Source organism: Ctenopharyngodon idella, chromosome 7, assembly GCF_019924925.1.
Source record: "Ctenopharyngodon idella isolate HZGC_01 chromosome 7, HZGC01, whole genome shotgun sequence".
In the NCBI taxonomy this organism is placed as follows: domain Eukaryota; kingdom Metazoa; phylum Chordata; class Actinopteri; order Cypriniformes; family Xenocyprididae; genus Ctenopharyngodon; species Ctenopharyngodon idella.
In genome coordinates, this window is record NC_067226.1 from 25,170,507 (window position 1) to 25,176,539 (window position 6,033).

The following is a 6,033-nucleotide window of genomic DNA, read 5'->3' on the forward strand; positions in this document are numbered from 1 at the left end:
GGACATACTATTATGTGCTAGAAATTGGGTCTTTAGCAGATGCTTATGCTAAACCTTTCTACTTAACCATCGGTAGCGCACATCCGCCATGTTTGTAGTTTTTAACACATTTTATTTGTGTTTGTAGTTCCTCCTCCAAAGCGCAATGGGCAATATAGCCGTGTTAGAGTGTGCACGGATCCACATTTCGAAAATCTACCGGAAAAGTGGACCATCCGGGGACTTTTGGCATACTCTTTTCAACATACTTCTTTGCGTTGGGACACACTTATTCAAATCTCACATACTATTTAGGATGGATAGTATGCACATTGGCACGCACGGCTAGAGTGTTGAACTTTCTTTTCCCGTGTCCTATTCTTTTGCAGTTCAGAATGACAGCACAGCTGAAAGGTTTGTTTGAGCTATGCCCTCTACTGCACAGGTGTGCATTTGCATTTCCTTCAGCCAAAGCTAATTGATTTCAAGGGCCTTTACATTTGTCAAAAATAGAATTTTGATTTGTTATTAAAAACAAACAAGCAAGCCCAGCCCAGGTGAGAAAAAGTACCATAAAAGTAATCTAATGCATTACTTTCCACAAAAAGTAACTGGGCAATTAGTTTTTTTAGGGATTAAGGCAATTCTGTAACACATTACTTTTAAAAGTAACTTTCCCCAACACTGGTCATTGGACACAGACCAGTGCAAATGTAATTGTAATTCTTTTCCTTTACATATTGTTTACTCTTTATCTTTTAATTTTTCTACTACCAACACATGTAACATGCAACACATCATAATGTAAAGAATGCAATTAATTCAAATGAACTGAAAGGAGGTTTTTGCCTCTTATAAATCTAGTAATTTCCATGCTTCCACCAAGCCTAGACCACATGTTGACAAAAGTGACACCTGGGATATTTGCACCTGGGATTTCACAAAACTCCACTGAACAAATGCAGAGTAAAATTTTGTAGTAGCTTTCTTTTAAGCATGTTGCTGTTACATCCACCAGCTGGAGTGCCCATGATCTCCACCAGAGGGCACTTCTCCCGACTCCTTTGCTTTCCCATCATGAACTTAATTTCTCATAACCAATTGCTTGTACTCATTATGGTATGGTTGCGTTCAGGTGTGTCATTAACCTGTTAATATGTTTTCACTCTCACTTTGTGAAGTCGGTAGCACTTTATTTTACAGTCCTGTTCTCCATGTAGCCTACATATGATGAACTTATTACAGTAATTACAATAACTGGGTAATAACTAGGTACTGGCCCTGAACCTCCATTTAAACCTAACCTTAACCCCTGTAGTCACCTTATATTACCAGTATTTTCTCAGGTAAGTACAATGTAAGTACACGTAATGTAAGATAAAGTGCAACTGTGAAGTTGTGTTACCACTGCATTTCTGAGTGCTTTCTGTGTTCTGGGTTCTGATCCTTTGCCTGTTTTCCTGGATTCCATTGTTTGACTGTTTCTTGGACTCTGTTTGATATTCAGATTGTTTGCCCTGTGCCATTTGCCTGTTATTTAGATTACGATTCTGGGTTAACCTTAATAAAGCTGTATTTGGATCTTCTAACTGTGTTTCAAAGCAGTTTGTAACAGAAGACTTTGCCATATACAGATCCAGCAGCTACTTCCTGGTTTTCGTTAAGCCAGCTTGGGCATTTCCGGTGAACTGTTAGCTGTCATTCTGTACTCACTGTACTTCGACACAAAACCATCAATGGTTGACTTTTTAAAGTTGTATTTATATTTTAATTCAGTTATCACACTTAATTTACCAACAAACCAGTTTTATTGATTGCAATAAAGACGAAGCTAATGGGAATGTTGGAATAAGAAACGCAACATTTTCCAGCACTTCAAATGTTATTTTTAATGTGATGACCACAAACATTATTTGTGCATCCTTCTGAGATTGTCCCCATTTGTAAAACTGAACGTTTCAAGATGTAGGAAATCCAACATTTGATAGAAAACACTTTTATTTAAAAATAAAAACATTAATTACCACTATAACCAGCAGATGGCGGCATTGTAGCATTTATTTGCGCATATATCTGCCATTTCCTGTTTTTCACTCAGTTTCGCTTTTGAATAAATATTAAACATTATAAAATCACTAGGTTTAAAAATACATTTTGTCAAGGTGAAGTATAAAGTACTCACAAAATCTCATGAAATACAATAACTTTTCTTGTGAATAAATTGCACAGAAAGCGAGCACTGCGCTCTCCCTATGTAATGATTACAGAAGCTGTCAGTATAGCTCAATGGCATACTTGTGAAAACTCATATTTTATTAAATGAATCTATCTAAAGTGCACAGTAAATCTTTAATTTACAGTGAGTTTACACTTTTTTCACAATGAAGTGTTAAAACTGATGGTCGAATTAAATTTTGCCGAGGAGGAACACTGAGGTATGTACGTCTTTATTTATTTTATTTTTTTTATGTCGTCTAAATACGTTTGAATAACTAAATTAATGCTGGGCCTGACTATTTAAGTGACTATACTCTGACTAAGTATTACACTATTGCTCCCCAGCACACCAACAAGTGACATTTCAGCATTTTTCCAGCACTTCCAAGTCTGGTGATCTCAAGTCCAGTGCTCTCAGCGCTTCCGAGTCCAGTGGTCCCAACGCCAGAGTCTCCAGCCATCATGGCCACCACAGATTTCCTTGCTCCCTTTAGCGTCACTTCAAAGCGTCATCAGCTGCACTTGAGGGATCTACCCATATGTTGTTAAAGTTTGGTTATTTAAAAAAATATATAATAAATATTAATAAAGCAAGATGCCCCGTTGAAGTATGTTAGATATAAAGTTTATTTAAACTGCAAAAGTAAAGCATACATTTAAATTATTGTGACAGATATGAAGGGGGAGGAGAATTTACACGTGTTTCAGGTTTCGCGACGAGAAAGACTTCCGCAAAGGATACACCTGTGTATCCTTGCTCATAACTCCTCAGGAAGCTTCCTCACTCCTCGTTCCTCGCCTCCTCACGGTGCAATTAGAGAATTGAGATGTCCTTCAAGATGGCTGAGTTTGATTGGTTTCCAGGTCAGAGGAGGACAGAGGAGCGAGAAATGAGGAGGGATATTGAGATACAACCACGGAGGTGGACCCTCCCAGATACGACCACGGAGGTTGTCCCTGAACTTCCTGTCTGCCCTGACACAACCATGGAGGTCATCCATGAACTCTGTCTGTCCTGATACGATCACGGAGGTCTTCTAGGATGTCTCTGTGACGACCACAGAGGCCGTTTCCAACCTCTCGGTGTTCTCTGTTTTAGTTCTGCTGAAGCCACCGTGGTGGTCTTCAGTCCCTTCAGCTCCACCCTGGCCACCTGCTCTGCCGGCTTTGCCCTGGCTCCTTGATCCGCATCAGTCTCTAGTTCTGGTTCCACTCCACGGACCTGGCCTTCCATCCCTCCCCTGGGTCCGCATCCGCTCCACCTCCCTCCTGGATTTATTCGGCTGTTTGAGGTGACATGTGTATGTGTGCAGCTTGTAGTGCGTTGTAAAGATTTAATGCTGTGTTGTGATTGCCACTCCCTGGCTTCTCCACAATGAAGTTTATGTGGTGATCATTATGGCAGGCAGCATGTGATTTAGTACACATTTTAAAAAGTAAACATGCACTTGTATTGTATATTGACATATCTACAGCATACCTAATGCTTTCACACAAAGCCTACATAAAAAAACATGAGTAAGACTATGAAAGAATGGCAACTTAGGACAATATTTTATGTCAACATATGTATTTATTTGGACACACCAGTTCTTGCAAAAAAGCAAATAAATAACTTTTTAATAAGATGATTATGTTACAGAGCGTTTCATAAGAATCCACTAAACTAAACAAAGCTAGTATTTGAGACAGATATTTTTAAAATGAAAATAATCATATTTATATTTAAATCAAATTAAACATATTATGGTTCACATAATAGTATGTGTTAGATTTTAAGCATGTCTTGTAAATTACTATACAAAAACTATTCTACTCTGTAGGAAAACTTATACTTTCCCTTTAGAACAATATTTTATATTAATACTTTGCTTCTAAACGACGTGACATTTATGCAGAGTTTTAAAGACACAAAAAGACTCACATTTTTCTGTTTTTGCATTCAAAATCAGACAAATCAGATTTATCCATTTATTACATTTATGATCATCTCTAAAAATATTAAATGTTTTTGATGCAAGGCAACCTGTTGATTTTTGACAGGTAGAGGTATGGTTGAATGGCACTGCTTGGTATAAGGGTCCACCAACTTAAGGATGTAACTAAACAATAAATGCGGTATGGAACTTGATCCATCAGTACAATAACACATGAGACTGTCCCATAGCCAAACACCAGTGTGATCAAGATGACTGTGACGGCTACAAAAGCCTTTCTCTTCAGTTGATATGCTGCTGCTTTTTCCTTTCCGTCACCAGGCTTAGGCCTCTTCAAAACCAATAAAATCATGACAGAGCAAGATGAACACACAACTAACATTGCTAAATATGTTCCCAAGAAAAGCCATACAGGCACTTTAGGGTAAGAATACACAGTATACCATCCAAATATCAGGATAATCAGCCAGACAAGCCCAACAAAAAAAACTTTAAGTTTATGATCTTTTGTGTATTTTAGGTACACCAATGGATGGACCACAGCCAGGTAGCGCTCCACACAAAAAACGGTTTGAAAGAGTGGCCGACCCACCAGGAATGTACTGCACAGGTAATTAGAGATAATAGTAACAACTTTCTTTTTGAGCAAAGTTCCTGATAGAAAAACAATGAGGCCTATCCCACAAATGACCTCAGCAACAGACTGGTTCAAAATGACAAAGTCTGACCATGCAACACCTGTATTTCTCCTCACCAGCCACAGAATCCAGCAGTTCAGAGGCAGAAAAAGGATGACGTTCACTATTATGTTGAGCGCAGTGATAACATTTCCTGGATAGGAGTCCATGCACTGGTAAAATGGATCATCAGAATCGTTGCTTCCAGATTGAAAGGTACAATTGGATAAAAAGTCAACAGTGATGTTCACTGCCATGTTCAGTCAGATTTTCCTTTGTTTTCTGTATGAAATAAGGGTAAAATTAGTCCATACATATATTTTGCATATATGCAGTGCTTGCAAGCTTATTGTGTGTCATTTTAGAAATGGTCAGATTATTCCAAATAAAGCCATAGACTGTTCATCTCACATTTATCATCATGAGAAAGTATTAAAAGAAAAGGTGAACATTCATTTTAGATGCACCATATTACCACAGAATATAGTAAACATACGTCAATACATAATACAGTGAACAATGCTTAAGATCATATCAGATAAATTTAAAATATTAAAACAAAGAATATACAATTATTTTGTGATACATCCCGTACAATTCTCATACCCACCCCCATACTTACAAATAAATAGTTCTGCAGTACATGTATATGTGCAGCCTGTAGTGTGTTGTGAGGTTTTATTCTCTACACTATATGTGTTGATCTGATGGCCACTCCTCTCATCCACAGTGAGATGTTAGGTAACAGCAGCAGTCATGTGTATCTGCTGCACAAAAAGCAAACATGCTCTTTTTATAAAATGGTGCTTCAAACTAAAGTTTTTGAAAAGTCTATTGATGTGATCCCATGAATTCTGAAGGAAATATAAACTGAAGAGAACTTTAATCTTTCAGCCTGACAATTATCTAGAACATGCATTTAAATCAACAAAAGAATGCCTTCAGCAAAGAAAGATGAATGTTTTGAAATGGCCCAGCCAGAGCCCAGACCTGAATCCTATAGAAAATATATGGGGGCTGGAGAAAGTTACAAGTAATGTGTTAAAATAGTGTGTCACTCCCTAAAAAAGTAACTAATTGAGTTACTTAGTTACTTTTTATGACAAGTAATGCGTTACATTACTTTTGCGTTAATTTTCTCACCTGGGCTGGGCTTGCTTGTTTGCTTTTTAATAACAAAAAAGTTCTATTTTTGGCAAATGTAAAGGCTCTTTTAACACTCT